We start from the raw sequence: 22,476 nt of genomic DNA on the forward strand, positions 1-22,476 counted from the left end.
CTGGAGAATCCCATGGACAGAGGAGCCTGGCGGACTACAGTCTATCGGGTAGAAGAATCGAACATGACTGAAGCAACTGAGTATGCACGCACAGAGACACACGGAGCCTCAAGCTTACAAATTCCCATTTATTTAATTGACGTCATTTGCTGTACAATGAAGAGAATCCTTTATGATGCAGCAATGATCTGGGCTGTGGAATGTTTTCTTCACCATTTTCAATCTCATTCTCTTTTATCAGAAGTCCAGTTTGATTCTGGTTGGAGCCCTTCAACCTTCCTTTACTTCAACCCATTTTTAACTCTGCATCTCTGTACTGAGTAGATTCCCTGATGTGACTTTTCTACCCATAATTTCCTTTCTTGGCTGTTTTCAGCATAGAGAAGCTTCCATCTTCTCCCTTCCCCATCCACATGACGCTTAGTTTGTTTTTCCCATCCACCTGCTATTTTTCTTCACTCCCGACATTTGCCTGCATCCATAGATGCTGCTGATCTCTGCACACAAGGGATTTACAAACGGAAAGTGTTGCAGCAACACAGACATGCAGAGAAGGGATGGTAAAGAAACAGCTGTCGACAATAAAAGAGGGAGTTCTGCTGAAGAAGAGCAACTATTAATGCCTCAGCATTACACAGAGTCAGTGTGTCCCTGAACCATCATGAGGGTTATCTATGAGTGCTTCATGTCTCCTGGTGTCTTCCTGATTGCTTTCAGTACTGACAATGAGTAGTGGTGCTCTGAATCCTAGTTGGAATATGCAGCGTGGACACACCAGTGGTTTATCCTTTACTATCACCTTTCTGCATGTCTGTGTGGCTCCAGTTTTTCTAGTCTGTAAGCTGCTAAAGTGCAGAGGTCAGCAACATCATCTGATTAGGCTTCAGTGTGGGTTTTCCCTCCTGTGAGTGTTGGACTTCGCATCTGTTGACATCCTGAGTTCTGCCCATGTTCCCTGTGTTTTTAGTGAGAGTACTTACGTGCCGGTTTTTGGATAGCTGTATGTCTCTCCAAATACTGCCCATTTTTCACCTTTCTTCTACGAACCTCACTTCCCCCTTTTTTCCCAAAGGGCAGTGTCAAAACGGAGGAGAGAAGCACCTGAGGGATGACACTCAGCTGCAACAGAAGCCTTCTAACCTGACATCCTCGGCTCATTCAGTCTTTATGGAGATCATACCCTGGTCTTTGCTAGTGGTTCAGCGATCAAGAATCTGCTTGCCAACGTAGGAGACATGGGTTCAATCCCTGGGTCGGGAAGGTCCCCTGGAGAAGCAAAAGGCAACCCACCTCAGTATTCTTGCCTGGGAAATTTCCTGGACAGGGAAGCCTGGCATGCTGCAGTCTGTGGGGTCACAAGGAGTCGGACAGGACTGAGCGACTAAACCACAACAGTAACCCTGTTATTAAGAACTGACTCTTCTCCACCAAGTGCTATCTGTTTGAAGGAAATGAGGCACACATTGTTGTTGTTGTTGTTGTTGTTTTCAGAACTCACTGTTGGCATTTCTGAAATTTCTGGATTTCCCCATGCCAGCCAGATTCCTTTAGGCTTCTGTAATTACAGCTGTGAAAATAAGACTATGGGCGTACACAGTGCTATCAAGAATTAAATAAGATAGGCTTTCTGTTGACAGACTGCTCACCCACTCCAGTGGACTTAAGTATCCTGATGCTTCTTCTGTGCCATCTGCTAGAAATCAGAAGATCTGGACACCTAATATTATTAGCTTTGCCATCAAATAACAGGGATTTGGAGGTGGGGTGGGGCGGGGTGGTGGTGGGGGTTGTCCAAGGTCAGCATCACCACCACAAAGCAGGACTGCTTTGCCGGATGACAAAGGGGAAAAACATTAAAGGTAGGATCGTGGGCAATTTAGTCCATTTGTTTAACCATCAGATTCATTGTTTGAAAATTGAGGTAACTGCATCGATGCTCTTTAGAGACTCTGCAATTACTTATTTGGTCAAGATTTTAAATTAAATTTTCGGATACTGGATAGATATTTCAGGATTAAAAAAAAAAAAAAACTAAATGAGAGAGTCAATCAACAACTGCAGTGTTACAGTGTAGCTAAGTTTTATCCAGGGGTGTTTTCTCAGAAAGTAATGTTTTTCAGGAATGTACATAAACCAAAGATCATATTTTTAAAATTAACATTATCACCTTTCTTATTCTTCTTCTCCTAAGGTGCTTTACTGTGGAAAGCAGCTACAGAATTCGCCTGCTTTGTGCTTAGGTGTTTTGATGCCACTCAGGTACCTTCAGGGATGCAACATTTTAATAATTTGACAGTTCCTCTGCAATCATTTCCCCCTTGATGGTGGTGGTGTTTAGTCACGAAATCATGTCCGACTCTGTGACCCCATGGACTGCAGCCTGCCAAGCTCCCCTGTCCATGGGATTTCCCAGGCAAGAATACTGGAGTGGGTTGCCATTCCCTTGTTTAATCCCTAGAAGTGGTATCTTTCCAACCCAGGGACTGAACCCCCATCTGCTGCATTGGCAAGAGGATTCTTTAACACTGAGCCACCAGGGAAGCCCTAACCCCTTACATTCATTCTAAGTCTTTTCCCTGTTTGGTGAGTCTTTATAAATCTTCCCAGTAAGAGATTGCTGAGTCCCTAGCACGAAGGAATTGAACCAGCTGCTTATCCTTTAACACCTATGTAGGTTTCCCATAGACAGATTGCCAATAGAAGGTAATCTTACTTTCCAATGTCCAAATAGCTAAGTTTTCCCCAGTTGCATATTTGCTGTCAATTTCCATAGACTAACTTGTTTTAGAAACTGATTCTCATTTTGAATTGCCCACTGTGTGTCTCATCTTAAAACTGATCAAGAATATGCACAATGGTATACAGAACATGGGAATATATAAGACTAGAAAATTAACTCTGTATTGATGCTGCCTGAAATCTGACATCGACCCATACAGCCTAACCCTTTTCTCCAAGCATTTCCTAGTTGCTGTATAACACAGGGAGGTTGCTGTATAACTCAACTAGGTACTCTGTGACAACCAAGAGGGCTGGGATGGGGAGGGGAGGTTAAATAGGGAGGGGACATATGTACACTTATAGCTGATTCATGCTGTTGTATGGCAGAAGCCAACACGATATCGTAAAGCAGTTATTATTCAGTTAAAAGAAGTTTGTTTTTTTTTTTAATGTAAATAAGAAAAAAAAAAAGGCACTCTGCTTTTAGACTCTCTTCTGTACCAAACTAGACAAGTACTTGAGTTTTTAATTACAGTCTTATAAATTGGGAAAACCCCTTTGGATGTACTTTATATATATATGTATATGTATATATATATACACATTAAGCATACCAGGCCTCCCTGTCCATCACCAACTCCCAGAGTTTACTCAAACTCATGTCCATTGAGTCCATGATGCCATCCAAACATCTCATCCTCTGTTGTACACTTCTGCTCCTGCCCCCAATCCTTCCCAGCATCAGGGTCTTTACAAATGAGTCAGCTCTTCTCATCAGGTGGCCAAAGGATTGGAGTTTCAGCTTCAGCATCAGTCCTTCCAGTGAACACCCAGGACTGATCTCCTTTAGGATGGACTGGTTGCATCTCCTTGCAGTCCAAGGGACTCTCAAGAGTCTTCCCCAACACCACAGTTCAAAAGCATCAATTCTTTGGCACTCAGCTTTCTTTATGGTCCAACTCTCTTACATCTGTAAATGATCACTGGAAAAACCATAGCCTTGACTAGACGGACCTTCGTTGACAAAGTAATGTCTCTGCTTTTTAATATGCTGTCTAGTTTGGTCATAACTTTCCTCCCAAGGAACAAGCGTCTTTTAATTTCATGGCTGCAGTCCCCATCTGCAGTGATTTTGGAGCCCCCTTTGTTAGGTTTTGTTACACTTTGGAATCAGTATAAGAGCATAAGGTATAAACCACCTGCACAGGACAGTCCCCAGTTTCCTGGGAATTATATTACGTCATGACCCACGGAGAGATGATACAATGGCTTGTCTTCAAGCCCTTGAGAACAGGTGCCTGTGGTGGCTGTATCTAGTGATTCAAGTGACCAGTAGTAGACTATGGGTGTATGAGGCTGTGGTGTTATATTACACTTCACAGGTTCAAATCCTTGTCCTCTGTTGGACTGATTCCTCTTATGCGCTGGGCAGGATTTTTCAGTCTCCCTGAGCCTTGAGGTTCTTTCTGTGACATGGGAATAAGCCACACTGGTTGCCACTGCTGTTGCTACTTAGTCACTCAGTCGTGTCCAACTGTGACCCCATGGACTGTAGCCCACCAGGGTCCTCTGTCCATGGAATTCTCCAAGCAAGAATACTAGGGTGAATTGCCATGTCCTCCTCCAGGGGATCTTTCCAACCTAGCAATCGAATCTGGGTCTCCTGCATTGCATGCAAGATTCTTTACCTCTGAGCCACTAGGGAAACCCAACTCACCATGGTTGCCAGGGATTAAATGACTAACAACACTGTAATGCTTAGATCAGCTCTCTGCTCAGAGAAAGCACTCACATTCAGTGGGGGGGGGGGGGGGGGGGCAATTTGTGCAATTTTTTTTATCCCCTGATATAAAGGATAAAAATAACTCAAACCACACAAAACAACAAGACAGTCACTGAACTAAGATAGCCTTCCTTAATTTCTATAGGCTATTTCCTTGTAAATTTAGGGAGTGGACTTTGGCATGAGAAGGAGATATCTGTGGGTAGGAAAAAATGGCTGGATGAATAAAGGACTCTTAAAGTATTTTTCATGTGGGGTCATTACCCACAGTACAGAAGGCATTTTTCTGTCACTGGGAATCCCCCCTACTACAGTGGGAGAATCTTCTTAACTTTTGTTCTGTTTTGTTGCCTGTAACAGACTGTGTTCTCTTTCGGTTCAGTTCAGTTCAGTCACTCAGTCGTGTCCAACTCTTTCCCACCCCATGACTTACAGCATACCAGGCCTCCCTGTCCATCACCAACTCCCGAAGTTAACTCATACTCACATCCATTGAGTCAGTGATGCCATCCAGCCATCTCATCCTCTGTTGTCCCCTTCTCCTCCTGCCCACAATCCCTCTCAGCATCAGAGTCTCTTCCAATGAGTCAAATCTTCGCATGAGGTGGCCTAAGTACTGGAGTTTCAGCTGTAGCATCAGTTCTTCAAAAGAACACCCAGGACTGATCTTTAGAATGCACTGGTTGGATCTCCTTGCAGTCCAAGGGACTCTCAAGAGTCTTCTGCAACACCACAATTCAAAAGCATCACTACTTCGGTGCTCAGCTTTCTTCAAAGTCCAACTCTCACATCCATACATGACTACTGGAAAAACCATAGCCTTGACTAAAAGGACCTTTGTTGACCAAGTAATGTCTCTGTTTTTGAATATCCTATCCAGGTTGGTCATAACTTTCCTTCCAAGGAGTAAGTGTCTTTTAATTTCACGGCTGCAATCACCATCTGCAGTGATTTTTAAGCCCCCCAAAATAAAGTCTGACACTGTTTCCACTGTTTCCCCATCTATTTCCCATGAAGTGAAGAGACCAGATGCCATGATTTAGTTTTCTGAATGTTGAGCTTTAAGCCAACTTTTTTCACTCTGCACTTTCACTTTCATCAAGAGGCTTTTTAGTTCCTCTTCACTTTCTGCCATAAAGGTGGTGTCATCTGCATATCTGAGTTTATTGATATTTCTCCTGGAAATCTTGATTCCAGTTTGTGCTTCTTCCAGCCCACCATTTCTCATGATGTACTCTGCATATAAGTTTAATAAGCAGGGTGACAAAATACAGCCATGACATATTCCTTTTCCTATTTGGAACCAGTCTGTTGTTCCATGTCCAGTTCTAACCATTGGTTCCTGACCTGCATATAGGTTTCTCAAGAGACATATCAGGTAATCTGGTATTCCCATATGTTTCAGAATTTTCCACAGTTTATTGTGATCCATACAGTCAAAGGCTTTGACATAGTCAATAAAGCAGAAATAGATGTTTTTCTGGAACTCTCTTGCTTTTTCCATGATCCAGCAGATGTTGGCAATTTGATCTGTGGTTCCTCTGCCTTTTCTAAAACCAGCTTGAACATCTGGAAGTTCACAGTTCACGTATTGCTGAAGCCTGGCTTGGAGAATTTTGAGTATTATTCTACTAGCATGTGAGATGAGTGCAACCGCGTGGTAGTTTGAGCATTCTTTGGCATTGCCTTTCTTTGGGATTGGAATGAAAACTGACCTTTCCCAGTCCTGTGGCCACTGCTGAGTTTTCCAAATTTCCTGACATACTGAGGGCAGCACTTTCACAGCATCATCTTTCAGAATTTGAAATAGCTCAACTGGGATTCTATCACCTCCACTAGTATTGTTCATAGTGATGCTTTCTAAGGCCCACTTGACTTCACATTCCAGGATGTCTGACTCTAGGTGAGTGATCACACCATCATGATTATCTTTGTCATGAAGATCTTTTATGTACATTTCTTCTGTGTATTCTTGCCACCTCTTCTTAATATCTTCTGCTTCTGTTAGGTCCATACCATTTCTGTCCTTTATCAAGCCCATCTTTGCATGAAGTGTTCCCTTGGTATCTCTAATTTTCTTGAAGAGATCTCTAGTCTTTCCCATTTTGTTGTTTTCCTCTATTTCTTTGCATTGATTGCTGAGGAAGGCTTTCTTATGTCTCCTTGCTATTCTTTGGAATTCTGCATTCAGATGCTTATACCTTTCCTTTTCTCCTTTGCTTTTTGCTTCTCTTCTTTTCGCAGCTATTTGTAGGAACCTGGGATGTTAGGTTCCTGAATCAAGGCAAATTGGAAGTGGTCAAACAGATGGCAAGAGTGAATGTTGACATTCTAGAAATCACCCAACTAAAATGGACTGGAATGGGTGAATTTAACTTAGATGACCATTATATCTACTACTGTGGGCAGGAATCCCTTAGAAGAAATGGAGTAGCCATCATGGTCAACAAAAGAGTCCAAAATGCAGTACTTGGATGCAATCTCAAAAACGACAGAATGATCTCTGTTCATTTCCAAGGCAAACCGTTCAATATCACAGTAATCCAAGTCTAATCTCTGATCAATAGAATGGGAAAGACTAGAGATCTCTTCAAGAAAATTAGAGATACCAAGGGAACATTTCATGCAAAGATGGGTTCAATAAAGAACAGAAATGGTATGGATCTAATAGAAGCAGAAGATATTAGGAAGAGGTGGCAAGAATACACACAAGAACTGTACAAAAGAGAATGTCACAACCCAGATATCACAATGGTGTGATCACTCACCTAGAGCCAGACTTCCTGGAATGTGAAGTCAAGTGGGCCTTAGGAAGCATCACTATGAACAATACTAGTGGAGGTGATGGAATCCCAGTTGAGCCATTTCAAATTCTGAAAGATGATGCTGTAAAAGTGCTGCCCTCAATATATCAGGAAATTTGGAAAACTCAGCAGTGGCCACAGGACTGGGAAAGGTCAGTTTTCATTCCAATCCCAAAGAAAGGCAATGCCAAAGAATGTTCAAACTACTGCACAATTGCACTCATCTCACACACTAGTAAAGTAATGCTCAAAGTTCTCCAAACCAGGCTTCAACAGTAAGTGAACTGTGAACTTCCAGATGTTCAAGCTGGTTTTAGAAAAGGCAGAGGAACCACAGATCAAATTGCCAACATCCCTTGGATCACTGAAAAAACAAGAGTTCCAGAGAAACATCTACTTCTGCTTTATTGACTATGTCAAAGCCTTTGACTGTATGGATCACAATAAACTATGGAAAATTCTTCAAGAGATGGGAATAGCAGACCACCTGACCTGCCTCTTGAGAAACTTGTATGCAGGTCAGGAAGCAACAGTTAGAACTGGATATGGAACAACAGACTGGTTCCAAATAGGAAAAAGAGTATGTCAAGGCTGTATATTATCATCTTGCTTCTTTAACTTGTATGCAGAGTACCTCATTAGAAACGCTGGGCTGTAAGAAGCACAAGCTGGAATCAAGATTGCTGGAATCAATAACCTCAGATATGCAGATGAAACCACCCTTATGGCAGAAAGTGAAGGTGAACTAAAGGGCCTCGTGATGAAAGTGAAAGAGGAGAGTGAAAAAGTTGGCTTAAAGCTCAACATTCAGAAAACGAAGATCATGGCATCCGGTCCCATCATTTCACGGCAAATAGATCGGGAAACAGTGTCAGACTTTATTTTTGGGGGCTCCAAAATCACAGCAGAAGGTGATTGCAGCCATGAAATTAAAAGATGCTTACTCCTTGGAAGGAAAGTTATGACCATCCTAGACAGCATATTAAAAAGCAGAGACATTGTCAACAAATGTCTTTCTAGACAAGGCTATGGTTTTCCCAGTAGTCATGTATGAATGTGAGAGTTGGACTATAAAGAAAGCTGAGTGCCCAAGAATTGGGTTTTTTGAACTGTGGTATTGGAGAAGACTCTTGAGAGTCCCTTGGACTGCAAGGAGATCCAACCAGTCCATCCTAATGGAGGTCAGTCCTTGGTGTTCACTGGAAGGACCAATGTTGAAGCTGAAACTCCAATACTTTGGCCACCTGATGTGAAGAACTGACTCATTTGAAAAGACTCTCATATTGGAAAAGATTGAAGGTGGGAGGAGAAGGGGATGGCAGAGGATGAGCTTGTTGGATGGCATCACCGACTCAATGGACATGAGTTTGAGTAAACTCCGAGAGTTGGTGATGAACAGGGAGGCCTGGTGTGCTGCAGTCCATGGGGTCACAAAGAGTTGGACACGACTCAGTGACTGAACTGAACTGAACCTTATGCTGGGTGCTACTTTGTATTGCCTCCCAAAGAAAGCCTGACACTGACCATAGGGAGGAATTACAACCAAACCCAAATGGAAGAAAAACTGTTGCTTGAGGTTCCCATAGTTTACCTTGGGACAGAAGTTTTGAAACAAATGCTCCTTCAAAGTTACAGGCAGCTTTTAAAGAAGGCTGTCTGCGGAAAGGGAAAGTGTGAAACAGCTGACAGTGGGGAAACAGGCTTTTCCAGCTTTTGAGCTCCCTGTTTATTTCACTCTGTCTCTGCCTGGTCCAGACAACACGAGAGACTGATGTCACATGGTTTCAAGACTCAAAGTAGGTTCCAATTCCAAATAACCTAACCTTTGTGTTTTATTTTTATTTTTTAATTAATTAATTTATTTAAATTTGAGGCTAGTTACTTTACAATATTGTAGTGGTTTCTGCCTTATATTGATATGAATCAGCCATGGGTGTATGTGTGTTCCCCATCCTGAACCCCCCTCCACCTCCCTCCCCATCCCATCCCTCAGGGTCATCCCAGTGCACCAGCCCTGAGCACCGTGTCTCATGCACTGAACCTGAACTGGCTATCTGTTTCACATATGATAATACTTTCAATGCTATTCTCTCACATCATCCCATCCCCACCTTCTCCCACAGATTGCAAAAGACTGTTCTATACATCTGTGTCTCTTTTGCTGTCTCGCATACAGGGTTATCATTACCATCTTTCTAAATTCCATCTATATGCGTTAGTATACTGTATTGGTGGAGAAGACAATGACACCCCACTCCAGCACTCTTGCCTGGAAAATCCCATGGACAGAGGAGCCTGATGGGCCGCAGTCCATGGGGTCGCTAAGAGTCGGACACGACTGAGTGACTTCTCTTTCACTTTTCACTTTCATGCATTGGAGAAAGACTGGCAACCCACTCCAGTGTTCTTGCCAGGAGAATCCCAGGGACGGGGGAGCCTTGGTGGACTTCCGTCTATGGGGTTGCACAGAGTCGGACACGACTGAAGCGACTTAGCAGCAGCAGCAGCATACTGTTTTGGTGTTTTTCTTTCTGGCTTACTTCACTCTGTATAATAGGCTCCAGTTTCATCCACCTCATTAGAACTGATTCAAATGTATTCTTTTTAATGGCTGAGTAATACTCTATTGTGTATATGTACCACAGCTTTCTTATCCATTCATCTACTGATGGACATCTAGGTTGCTTCCATGTTCTGGCTATTGTAAAGAGTGATGTGGTGAACATTGGGGTACACGTGTCTCTTTCAATTCTGGCTTCCTCGGTGTGTATGCCCAACAGTGGGATTGCTGGGTCATATGGCAGTTCTAATTACAGATTTTTAAGGAATCTCCACACTGTCCTCCATAGTGGCTGTACTAGTTTGCGTTCCCACCAACAGTGTAAGCGGGTTTCCTTTTCTATACACCCTCTCCAGCATTTTGTAGACTTGTTGATAGCAGTCATTCTGACCGGTGTGAGATGGTACCTCATTGTGGTATTGATTTGCTTTTCTCTGATAATGAGCGATGTTGAGCATCTTTTCATGCATTTGTTAGCCATCTGTGTGTCTTCTTTGGAGAAATGTCTGTTTATTCTTTGGCCCATTTTTCAATTGGGCAAATGACCCAATGTTTGTTTAGCCCTCAAATCTTCCCCCCTCTTTTGGCCTGCACCATACAGTGCAAGATCTCAGATCCCCAACCAGGGACTGAACCCAGGCCACGGTAGTGAAAGCTCAGAATCCTAACCACTATGTCATCAGTGAACTTCCTAGCCCCCAAATTCTAAGCTTTGCAAGAGTAATAAAGTAAAACTTTGATCCTGAGAGCCTTTCTACACAAGTACACAGATGATGTTTTGGTTCAATTGACCGTGGATCAGTGGCATGCTGCTGTTAACCTAGGGGGCAAGTAGAAGACCGCCTGTTCTATCTCACCTCTCATTCTTCGACCCATAGCTCTAGCTGGGGCCACACCCAGTCATTCATTTATTTCTGGTTCCTGGTCCCACCCAAAGCAAAAGGCTAACAATTCCTGAGCCAGTAACCTAAGGAGACAATACTGGCCATCGATCAGACCTCAGCACACTTAATGTTACCATCCTGTGCATGAAGGCAGGTCTTCAGAGTCTTTCTCCCCTCAATTACTATGCTTCTCTTGGTCTTTCCTAGGTCATAAGTTCCTAAGAGGATGTTTTTCATTGTAAATATTGCACCTTATGAAATAGTCAAAGATGAAATAAAAAGTACAGAACCATATAAATTAGGAAATCCTGTTATACAATCCCTACTCTCTCTTCCTAGTTCCCTCTCTGTGCCTCTCCCAAACCTGTTCATAAACCTGCCTGGTAAAGCCTGCCTGACTGCTCAGCATTCCTCTGGTAACTCCTCTTGCCTTTTCCCTGAAATAGCCCCTTCAGCTTTCATTCTATATTCTCTATCTTCTCCTTCTGAACCTGTCAGACTCCAAAAATGCCTCAGGAAACAGACTTTTAATTCAGTGCTACTTTGGCTTCCAGGAGCAATATCTGCCTTCACTGTTTAAATAATACATAACACCATCTCTCTGGTAAGCACCATCCCATACCACCCTTTTCCTGATCACGTCTATCCCTCTGAATGTCTCCATCTCTCTCTCTCAGAGTCAAAACTGTGGTTCTCAAGGTGTTTAAAGTCATAGGGGCGGAGTGGGAGGGAGGGGTGGTGAGAGCAAGGGGGACTTTTCTCTATGTCACTATAATTTTGACAATAAATAATAAAAAGATCATAGATGTTCCTTGTACATTTCACAGTCCAGGAAAACATTTCCTACAAAATATCACATCGGTCTAAGATCACCTGTCATGCCATTTAACATTGTATAATGATATAAAAATAAAAATATATTACTCTTAAATTATCAAATACTAAAGAATGCATACATTGACTAGAAGTAAGTAGTAAGTGAAGAATTTCGGTTAAAAATAATGCTTAATGTGTTTGAACTTAAGAAAAAAAACACACTTTTTCTTATTTTCTAGTTGCTATTTCACACCTTTCAAAAATGGGATACAGCTCTCACAGCATAAACAGAGACAGTGGTACAAAGCACTGAATTAAGCAGGGCTCCTCTGGGTAGGAAATCTCACTAGAATCAAGTACTTCCTGTTGGAGATTATGAGAATCTCGTTTTTGCCAAGGAATGTCATGTTTGATTTCTCTTTTAAGATGAAGTGGAAGGATCTGTCCTCTGTCCCAGGTATCAGATTGCTGTGTAAACAAATTTAAGAAATAACTATCACAGTTCTAAATCTCTTCCCATATTACATAACTGGATTCATACTTTTATGTTCTGAAACTCAGCACTCTTTTAGGGTTTCTCTTTTTTTTAATTTAATGGAAAGACTTCCTTGGCAAAGGCCAGAGAAAACACAGCACAGCCCTGCAGTCACAGTAAATATTTTATCAACTATCCTGTCCAAAAAATCATCCCTCTCTACATACTCAACAACCAGGTCGGTTCTTTTCCCCATTGCCCATAAGCCCATTCGAATTCCACCCTGAAAACACAGGTGGTACCTGCTGTAGTTCAAGAACATGACTTATTAATGCAAATGTGCTACAATCTGAGACGTGATCTTCAGCTTTCTGCAGAAGCCTTATGGCAAAACACCTTTAAATAAAAGCCACTGACCAAATCTTGGCAGACTGTCAGTCTCTTGGGCATAGCATAATCTGTCCTACTTTATTAAGAAAGCTTCTTCAAGTCTGACTACTGATTCAACATTTCACTCTAGGTAAATGAAACTGGTTTGCAGAGGGTATGGAGAAAAGGGAGCCCTCTTACACAATTGGTGGGAATGTAAATTTATATATTCACTACGGAGAATAGTATGGAGGTCCCTTATAAAACTAAACACAGAACTACTATATGATCCAGAAATATCAATACTGGGCATATGCCCTGAGAAAACCTTAATTTGAAAGGGCACATGTACCCCAATGTTCACTGCAGCACTATTTACAATAGCCAGGACATAGAAACAACCTAAATGCCCAATGACAGCTGCATGGACAAAGAAGATGTGGTGCATACACACAGTGGAATATTACTCAGCCACTGAAATGAATGAAATATAGTCACATGTAGAGACATGGATAGACCTAGAGTCTGTCACACAGAATGAAATAAATCAGAAAGAAGAAAAACAAGCTCCGTATCAGTTCAGTTCAGTTGCTCAGTAGTGTCCGACTCTTTGCGACCCCCATGAACTGCAGCATGCCAGGCCTCCTTATCAATCACCAACTCCCGGACTTCACCCAAACTCACGTCCATTGAGGTGGTGATGCCATCTCATCTCATCCTCTGTCGTCCCCTTCTCCTCCGGCCCTCAATTTTTCCCAGCATCAGGGTCTTTTCAAATGAGTCAGCTCTTCACATCAGGTGGCCAAAGTATTGGAGTCTCAATTTCAACATCAGTCCTTCCAATGAACACTCAAGACTGATCTCCTTTAGGAGGGACTGGTTGGATCTCCTTGCAGTCCAAGGGACTCTCAAGAGTCTTCTCTAATCCCACATTTCAAAAGCATCAATTCTTGGGCACTCAGCTTTCTTTATAGACTGTAGCCCGCCAGGCTCCTCTGTCCATGGGATTCTCCAGGCAACAATACTGGGTGGGTTGCCATGCCCTCCTCCACGGATTGAACCCGCATCTCCTGTGTCTCCTGTAGGGCAGGCGGGTTCTTTGCCACTTGAGCCGCTGGATAAGCCCCATGTCTCTCTGCTCTTTTCCTAAGTGACCGAACTTTGCATAACTCATGAGAATTTGCCAAACTCTCTTCACTTAAGGTATTTCACTGAATCCTCCCAGCAGCCCTGTGGCATGGGTATCACTCAATGTAAGTCTCACCTGAGAAAACTCTCAGTCCCACAGCTATAGAAAAATAGAGCCAGGGTAGGTACCATGGATTTAAAACATATCCACAAATTCTGTGATACCCTCTCCCTTCAGAACTGGAGTCCAGTTCTCCTTCCCTTGAGTGTGTGACTTAACCAGTGGATTAAAGGTGAAGCCAAGGTTTGTGACTTTTGAAGCCTCAGTCCTATGAGGCTTCAGTCTTGGACACCTCCCTCCGGGGAAGTTGACTGGCATGTTGTGAAGATGCTGGAGTGGTCCACCGGGCAGGACCACTTGGTGAGGTTCAGGCTTTCAACCAGATGTGGGAGCACAGAGGCCTCCTACCAGAAGCCGTGTGAAGGAGCCATTCTCAGAGCAGATCCTCCAACCTCAATAAGGCACTGGATGCCTCCAGCTGCAGCTGACATCCCAACTGCAGTCTCATAAACCAGCCTGTGTCCCAACCACAGCTGAAGTGAAAGTGAAAGGCGCTCAGTCATGTGTCCAACTCTTTGTAACGGTCCTCCAGGCCACAATCCTGGAGTGGGTAGCCTTTCCTTTCTCCAGGGTTAGTTGCCCCCACATTCCTGCCTCTGGAAACGATGAGTTGGTAAACATTTGTTGTTTTAAGCTCCTAGGGAGCTATTTGTTTTGCAGTAGTATCAGATAACTGGTACACCAGGAAGGAAATTGGATGCCTTGACCCCCAAAGCCTGGGCCCCCTTTATTTCACAACATTATTTTTTCTACCACTTTTTGTGCAACCTCAGACTGTTTTCACCCATCTGACCTCTGTTTCCCTGGCAGTCTGGTCTTTGCCAACTATGACACATTTTTCTGCTACAGTTTAATTTTTGCGTTCTTAAAATACTGGTTTCCCCTTCTGTCTTATAAGGGCCACGAGAATAGACGATAGACCTGTCTGAGTGTCCACCGCATTCCCAAATGTAGATAAAGCCACCAAATTCAGTGTTTGGCCAGTGATAAGTACTCAGGAAAGAATGTGCCTGCAATGCAGGAGACCCTGGTTTGACCCCTGGGTCAGGAAGATTCCCTGGAGAAGGGATAGGATACCTGCTCAAGTATTCTCGGGCTTCTCTGGTGGCTCAGCTGGTAAAGAATCCACCTGGTATGCAGGAGACCTGGGTTTGACCCCTGGGTTGGGAAGATTCCCCTGGAGGAGGGAAAGGCTACCCACTCCACTATCTTGACTGGAGAATCCCACAGACTGTATAATCCATGGGGGTCGCAAGAATCGAATACGACTGAGCAAAGTCGACTTTCATTTCACTTCAAAAATTCTTGGATGAATCAATGACCAAAACACACATGATACAACTAGCCTGTCATTGGGACTTTGTTTTCATTTTATGCTGAACCCAAAGGGAATAAGTTCTAAGAAGGAAGAGAGGATTCTGCTGCAGTTATGGTTGTGTTGATTCGAGCTCGTTGGAAGAAGCTTGTTTTATTCTGATAAAGAAAATGCCTTGAAGAGTGGAACATATTAATGCTTTTCAACAACATGTAAAAATCTCCAGGGCACGCAAAAATCTAAGAATGTTTTCCTAATCAAAAAGATCTTTCCTTAAAGGATGAATGAAGAAAGAAAAAAGAAAAAGCAAACAAACAAACAAAAACAAAAAACGATCTTTCTTGTTTGTTCCTCCATGAGTTTTTTTGCTTGCCGTCCCAGACGGACTGGAGGTTTTGGGCAGCAAGCCCTCAGATAGGAGTGGCCAGGCCAGCCGCTGACCTCACCCTACCCTGTAGAGGGGGCCAGGAGGCCTCAGTTACAGACAACATTTTTCTGGGCAAATTATTTATTCACACACGAACCATAAATCAACAAGTAGTACTAAGCCATGACTGATGGCTTTTTGGCTTTTTGGGAAATGGCCTAACCACCCAGATTCTATTTCACAGCCAGGGGGAAAAAAAAGCAATAATAATAATGTGTGAAAGAAACAAAATGTAGGAAACATCTTTGAGACATGACTGAAATGCTTAAACACCAGGAACAAATAATGTGCCTACAGCAGGGCTGCAGCTTTGATCAAAGACCAAACATCCCGTGATGTTTGGTCAGATAGCACATGTATGAGTTTAATCCAGTCCTCATCCCTCCCTTCAGCATTTTATCCTCTCGTCCACTGCCCACTAGGACTCTCAGTGGGGACATAGACATTCTGTGCTAACATAGCAGCTGCTCCCCAGCGTTAAGTGGCCAGGGTGACAGAATTGAAGTTTCAGTTCAGTTTTTGTTTTATTCACTGATTTAATATTAAACATTATTTAATTATTTAATATTATTAAGTTTGATTAATTTTAATAGTATTCTAATTAATAGTATATTAAGTTTAATATAATGTTAAATTAATATTACTAACTAGCTCAGTTGGTAAAGACTTTGCCTGCAATACAGGAGGTCCAGGTTTAATCCCTGGGTTGGGAAGATCCCCTGGAGGAGGGCACGGCAACCCACTCCAGTATTCTTGCCTGGAGAATCCCCATGGACAGAGGAGCCTGGTGGGCTACAGTCCATCATGGGGTCCCAAGAGCTGGACACGACTGAACGACTTAACACTTTCACTTTCATATCTACTAAAATGGACCACTCCTACTCCTGGGTGCTGGACAGAGGAGCCTGGTAGACTACAATCCGTAGGGTCACAAAGAGTCCGACATGACTGAGCGACTTCACTTTGTTTTACTTTCCTCCTTCTGGGTAAATACATACCCACCAAGAACATGTACATATTTTCACCAAAAAGACAGGCACTTTAATAGGTTAAGCAGCATTGTTTCAAAGTTCCCTAGAACTGGAACCACCAGAAATCTCATCGACAGGGAAGTGCGAAAATGGGGTTATATTTATACCACAGAATACAACACAGCAATGAAAACAAACAAACATTTTTGTCTCACATTGTGAGTCCTCCAGACACAAAACAACATCGCTCTTTCCTAACAGGTGCCTTTTACGTCATTCAATGTATATAGAAAGTACAGAGGTGAGCACAGTTCATTCATGCTGTTCAAAGAAGTGGAGATGGGTAGTCACAGAAAGGGAGGGGCGTCGGGGGGAGTTCCAGGGTGCCAGAAACATTCTTTTCTTGATCTGTGTGCTGACCAGATCAGTTGTAGAAAGTCAGCAAGCTATATAGCCTGAGTTCAGTTCAGTTCAGTTCAGATGAGTCCGACTCTTTGTGACCCCATGAATTGCAGCACGTCAGGCCTCCCTGCCCATCACCAACTCCTGGAGTTCACCCAAACTCTTGTCCATCGAGTCGGTGATGCCCCCCAGCCATCTCATCCTCTGTCGTCCCCTTCTCCTCCCGCCCCCAATCCCTCCCAGCGTCAGAGTCTTTGTCAATGAGTCAACTCTTTGCATGAGGTGGCCAAAGTACTGGAGTTTCAGCTTCAGCATCAGTCCTTCCAAAGAACACCCAGGACTGATCTCCTTTATTTATTTATTTTTTTAATTTTTATTTTATTTTTTAACTTTACAATGTTGTCACTCTGGATAATAGGCTCCAGTTTCATCCAGCTCATTAGAACGGATTCAAATGTATTCTTTTTAATGGCCGAGTAGTACTCCATTGTGTATATGCACCACAGCTTTCTTATCCGTTCATCTGCTGATGGACATCTAGGTTGCTTCCATGTCCTGGCTATTATAAACAGTGCTGCGATGAACATTGGGGTACACGTGTCTCTTTCAATTCTGGTTTCCTCAGTGTGTATGCCCAGCAGTGGGATTGCTGGGTCATAAGGCAGTTCTCTTTCCAGTTTTTTAAGGAATCTCCACACTGTTCTCCATAGTGGCTGTACTAGTCTGCATTCCCACCAACAGTGTGAGAGGGTTCCCTTTTCTCCACATCCTCTCCAGCATTTATTGCTTGTAGACTTTTGGATCACAGCCATTCGGACTGGCGTGAAATGGTACCTCATCGTGGTTTTGACTTGCATTTCTCTGATAATGAGTGATGTTGAGCATCTTTTCATGTGTTTGTTAGCCATCTGTATGTCTTCTTTGGAGAAATGTCTATTTAGTTCTTTGGCCCATTTTTTGATTGGGTCATTTATTTGTCTGGAATTGAGCTGTAGGAGTTGCTTGTATATTTTTGAGATTAGTTGTTTGTCAGTTGCTTCATTTGCTATCATTTTCTCCCATTCTGAAGGCTGTCTTTTCACCTTGCTTATAATTTCCTTTGTTGTGCTTTTAAGTTTAATTAGGTCCCATTTGTTTATTTTTGCTTTTATTTCCAATATTCTGGGAGGTGGGTCACAGAGGATCCTGCTGTGATGTATGTCGGAGAGTGTTTTGCCTATGTTCTCCTCTAGGAGTTTTATAGTTTCTGGTCTTACATTTAGATCTTTAATCCATTTTGAGTTTATTTTTGTGTATGGTGTTAGAAAGTGTTCTAGTTTCATCCTTTTACAAGTGGTTGACCAGTTTTCCCAGCACCACTTGTTAAAGAGATTGCCTTTAATCCACTGTATATTCTTGCCTCCTTTGTCAAAGATAAGGTGTCCATATGTGCGTGGATCTATCTCTGGGCTTTCTATTTTGTTCCATTGATCTATATTTCTGTCTTTGTGCTAGTACCATACTGTCTTGATGACTGTGGCTTTGTAGTAAAGCCTGAAGTCAGGCAGGTTGATTCCTCCAGTTCCATTCTTCTTTCTCAAGATTGCTTTGGCTATTCGAGGTTTTTTGTATTTCCATACAAATTGTGAAATTATTTGTTCTAGCTCTGTGAAGAATACCTTTGGTAGCTTGATAGGAATGGATCTCCTTGCAGTCCAAGGGACTCTCAAGAGTCTTCTCCAACACCACAGTTCAAAAGCACCAATTCTTTGGCACTCAGCTTTCTTTATAGTCCAACTCTCACATCCATACATGACCACTGGAAAAACCATAGCCTTGACTAGATGGACCTTTGTTGGCAAAGTAATGTCTCTGCTTTTGAATATGCTATCTAAGTTGGTCCTAACTTTCCTTCCAAGGAGTAAGCATCTTTTAATTTCACGGCTGCAGTCACCATCTGCAGTGATTTTGGAGCCCCCAAAAATAAAGTCTGACACTAGACACGTATATATATATACACTTTTCCGTATGTATTCTCCAGTGGTTTTGTTTTGTTTTTTTTTGTTTGTTTGTTTGTTTTTTCTCTTTTAAACCCCTTCAGTTCAGTTCAGTTCAGTCGCTCAGCCGTGACCCAATGAATTGCAGCATGCCAGGCCTCCCTGTTCATCACCAACTCCCAGAGTTCACTCAAACTCACATCCATCAAGTCTGTGATGCCACCCAGCCATCTCATCCTCTGTTGTCCCCTTTTCCTCCTGCCCCCAATCCCTCCCAGCATCAGAGTCTTTTCCAATGAGTCAACTCATTGCATGAGGTGGCCAAAGTATTGGAGTTTCAGCTTTAGCATCAGTCCTTGCAAAGATCACCCAGGACTGATCTCCTTTAGAATGGACTGGTTGGATCTCCTTGCAGTCCAAGGGACTCTCAAGAGTCCTCTCCAACACCATAGTTCAAAAGCATCAATTCTTTGGTGCTCAGCTTTCTTCACAGTCCAACTCTCACATCCATACGTGACTACTGGAAAAACCATAGGCTTGACTACACCGACCTTTGTGGGCAAAGTAATGTCTCTGCTTCTAAATATGCTATCTAGGTTGGTCATAACTTTCCTTCCAAGAAGTAAGCGTCTTTTAACCTCATGGCTGCGGTCACCATCTGCAGTGATTTTGGAGCTCCAAAAAATAAAGTCTGACACTGTTTCCACTGTTTGCCTCTATTTCCCATGAAGTGAAGGGACCAGATGCCATGATCTTAGTTTTCTGAATGTTGAACTTTAAGCCAACGTTTTCACTCTCCTCTTTCACTTTCATCAAGAGGCTTTTTAGTTCCTCTTCACTTTCTGCCATAAGGGTGGCGTCATCTGCATATCTAAGGTTATTGATATTTCTCCTGGCAAACCTCTTATCCATCCTCAAAGTACGGCTCAAAACTTGCTACTTTCATAAACCATGAAAGCATCCTACTGTGATCTCTCATTTTCTCATCATTAAAAAAAACCTGTAATTTTTTCAGACACACATGTCTCATTGGAACAATCAGAATGTAAACACTCCACTGCTTAGATGTCTCTCAGTTTTAGCACAGTACTAGTCACAAAATGGGGCTTCCCTGATAGCTCAGTTTGTAAAGAATATGCCTGCAACGCAGGAGACCCCAGTTCAGTTCCTGGGTCAGGGAGATCCACTGGAGAAGGGGATAGGCTACCCACTCCAGTATTCTTGGGCTTTCCTGGTGGCTCAGGTGGTAAATAATCTGCCTGCAATGCATGAGACCTGGGTTTGATCCCTGGGTTGGGAAGATACCCTGGAGAAGGGACAGGCTACCCACTCCAGTATTCTGGCCTGGAGAATTCCAAGGACTGTATAGTCCATGGCGTCGCAAGGAGTCAGACATGGCTGAGTAACTTTCATGAGAGGACAAGAGTCAGAAAATAACACATGTATTTCATAAACTCTTTGAACTGAGCACGGCTCTCCTGCTGTTACTTAAAATTGCTTAAATGGTAAAGACAAGGTATTATCTCACATTTTCTGTGAATTTTTCAAACAGCTGAGTTCAGTTAACTGCACATTTCTTTGTACATATAAAAATGGTAAACATTGCAACAGAAAAGTCTCCGGAATTTTCCATCCTGGCAGCTGTTGCTATACAGCGGCCGTGCTGTAACATTCTCTTCATGGCAGTCAGTCCCACAGTCCCACACAAAAGGGATGTTTTCATTCTGTTGAAGTCCCATAAATGTCCTGGGCAAAGACACGAGAAGTAATGAGAAGTAATCGAGGGAAAAGAAAAAGACTGCTCCCTCCCACCGCCCACCTGCCCCCCGCCCCCGCTCCCCACCCGCCAAATGTGACAAGCGTGGAAACACTTTCATGGTGCTAGACCCACAATTTAGAAGATCTGTGGTAATGACTGTTTGCCCGTTTCCAGATGATAGTTAAGTAATCCGTATGTTTATTCTTTCATAAATTATAAGGACAGAGGATGAGGAAAACGTGAATTCGTGGATAATTCCTAAATTAGAGCAGTCCTTTATGAGACCTCACTGTGAGTGCCAAAAAATGGACGCTTTTTGAACTGTGATGCTGGAGAAGACTCTTGAGAGTCCCTTGGACAGCACGAAGATCCAACCAGGCCACCCTAAAGGAAATCAGTCCTCAATATTCATTGGAAGGACTCATGCTAATGCTAAAGCTCCAATACTCTGGCCACTTAATCCAAAGAGCCAGGTTTTTGGAAAAGAGCTCCATGCTGGTAAAGCTGAAAGCAAAAAGAAGAAGGGAGCAACAGAGGATGAGATGGTTAGATGGCATCGCTGACTCAATGGACATAGTTTGAACAAACTCCAGGAGACAGTGGAGGCCAGAGAAGCCTGGTGTGCTGCAGTCCACGGGGTCGTCAAGAGTCAGACACAGCTTAGTGACTGCACAACAGCACTGTGACCTAAGAACAGAGTAGGGAGGATTTTCATTGACAGAGTCTGCCACTTCAGTGGCATCCGTGAAGACTTCTTTCCTTCAAGGCTTGTTCTTCACTTCTTTTCCTTCTTGCCAAATAACTGCCACAGACCAGGGTTGGTCTCTCTCTGTGTTCTTCTGTTGGTTTGGTCTCATAAGTCCTGCAGAAAAGAGGGGCAAAGAATCCGTGGCTTGCAGTATCGAGGAAAAAACGTCAAAATTTTGAGGATTTCCTTAGCGCTTGGCCTCTGTGTCTAAAAAAAACAGTTGCCGGTGATTAATCTCCGCATGCTGCGGACATCTCTGTGGGAAGCTGGGTGCCGTTGGACGGGGTGCAGTCTAACATTTTTACACACGTCCGGAGGGAAAACAGAGCAGGATGTCAAGCATGTGTATTATTCCCCAAAACGACTCTTCTCAGACCTCCTCAGAGCCATGAGGACTCCATAAAACAAGTCCGTGACAAACAAGAACCAGCCCAGCTCCCGATCTCTGGCGAGGTCTCTGTGTGTCAGGATGACCTGTGATGCTTCACTGGGTAGCAGCTACAACATTATTTACTCTTGGATGAAAGAATTTCCCAGAAAGAGCCATATTCATCATCTCTGTTCTAAGGAGAGAACTAAAAGCAAAAACTTAATCACACAGACACTCCCTTCTTCCATCTCTCTCTCTCTGGACCTTTTTGTTTTGTTTTGTTTTTTTAATTAAAATAGTTTTTTTTTTTTTTTGCTTTTCTTTTAATATAAACATGAGGAAGAAAAACCACATTAGTCATAACATTCTTTTCAAAACAAAACTGCCATCAATACTTGGTTCTCTGAGCTTCATAAACAATATGTTATTGAGATGGTAGGTTGTAATATTTTATGTACTGTTATTTATCATTCATGTCTCTGTCCTTTACAAAATGATGCAAGCTGCAGCCCTCAATATACTGTGAAGCTGTGACTTCCCTGGTGGCTCAGATGGTAAAGCATCTGCCTACAGTGTGGGAGACCCAGACTCAATCCCTGGTTCAGGAAGATCTCCTGGAGAAGGAAATGGCAACCCACTCCAGTATTCTTCCCTGGAAAATCCCATGGATGGAGGAGCCTGGTAGGCTACAGTCCATGGGGTCACACAGTCGGACACGACTGAGCCACTTCACTTTTCTTTTCACTTTCCGTGCTATAAAGAGAGAATGTATTTGGACCAGGTACTCCCTTTTAAACAAAGGCCCAGTCTCACCCAGTTTCAGACCCCTTTTCAGCTCAGCAGTTCC

Source organism: Bos taurus, chromosome Y, assembly GCF_002263795.3.
Source record: "Bos taurus isolate L1 Dominette 01449 registration number 42190680 breed Hereford chromosome Y, ARS-UCD2.0, whole genome shotgun sequence".
NCBI lineage: Eukaryota > Metazoa > Chordata > Mammalia > Artiodactyla > Bovidae > Bos > Bos taurus.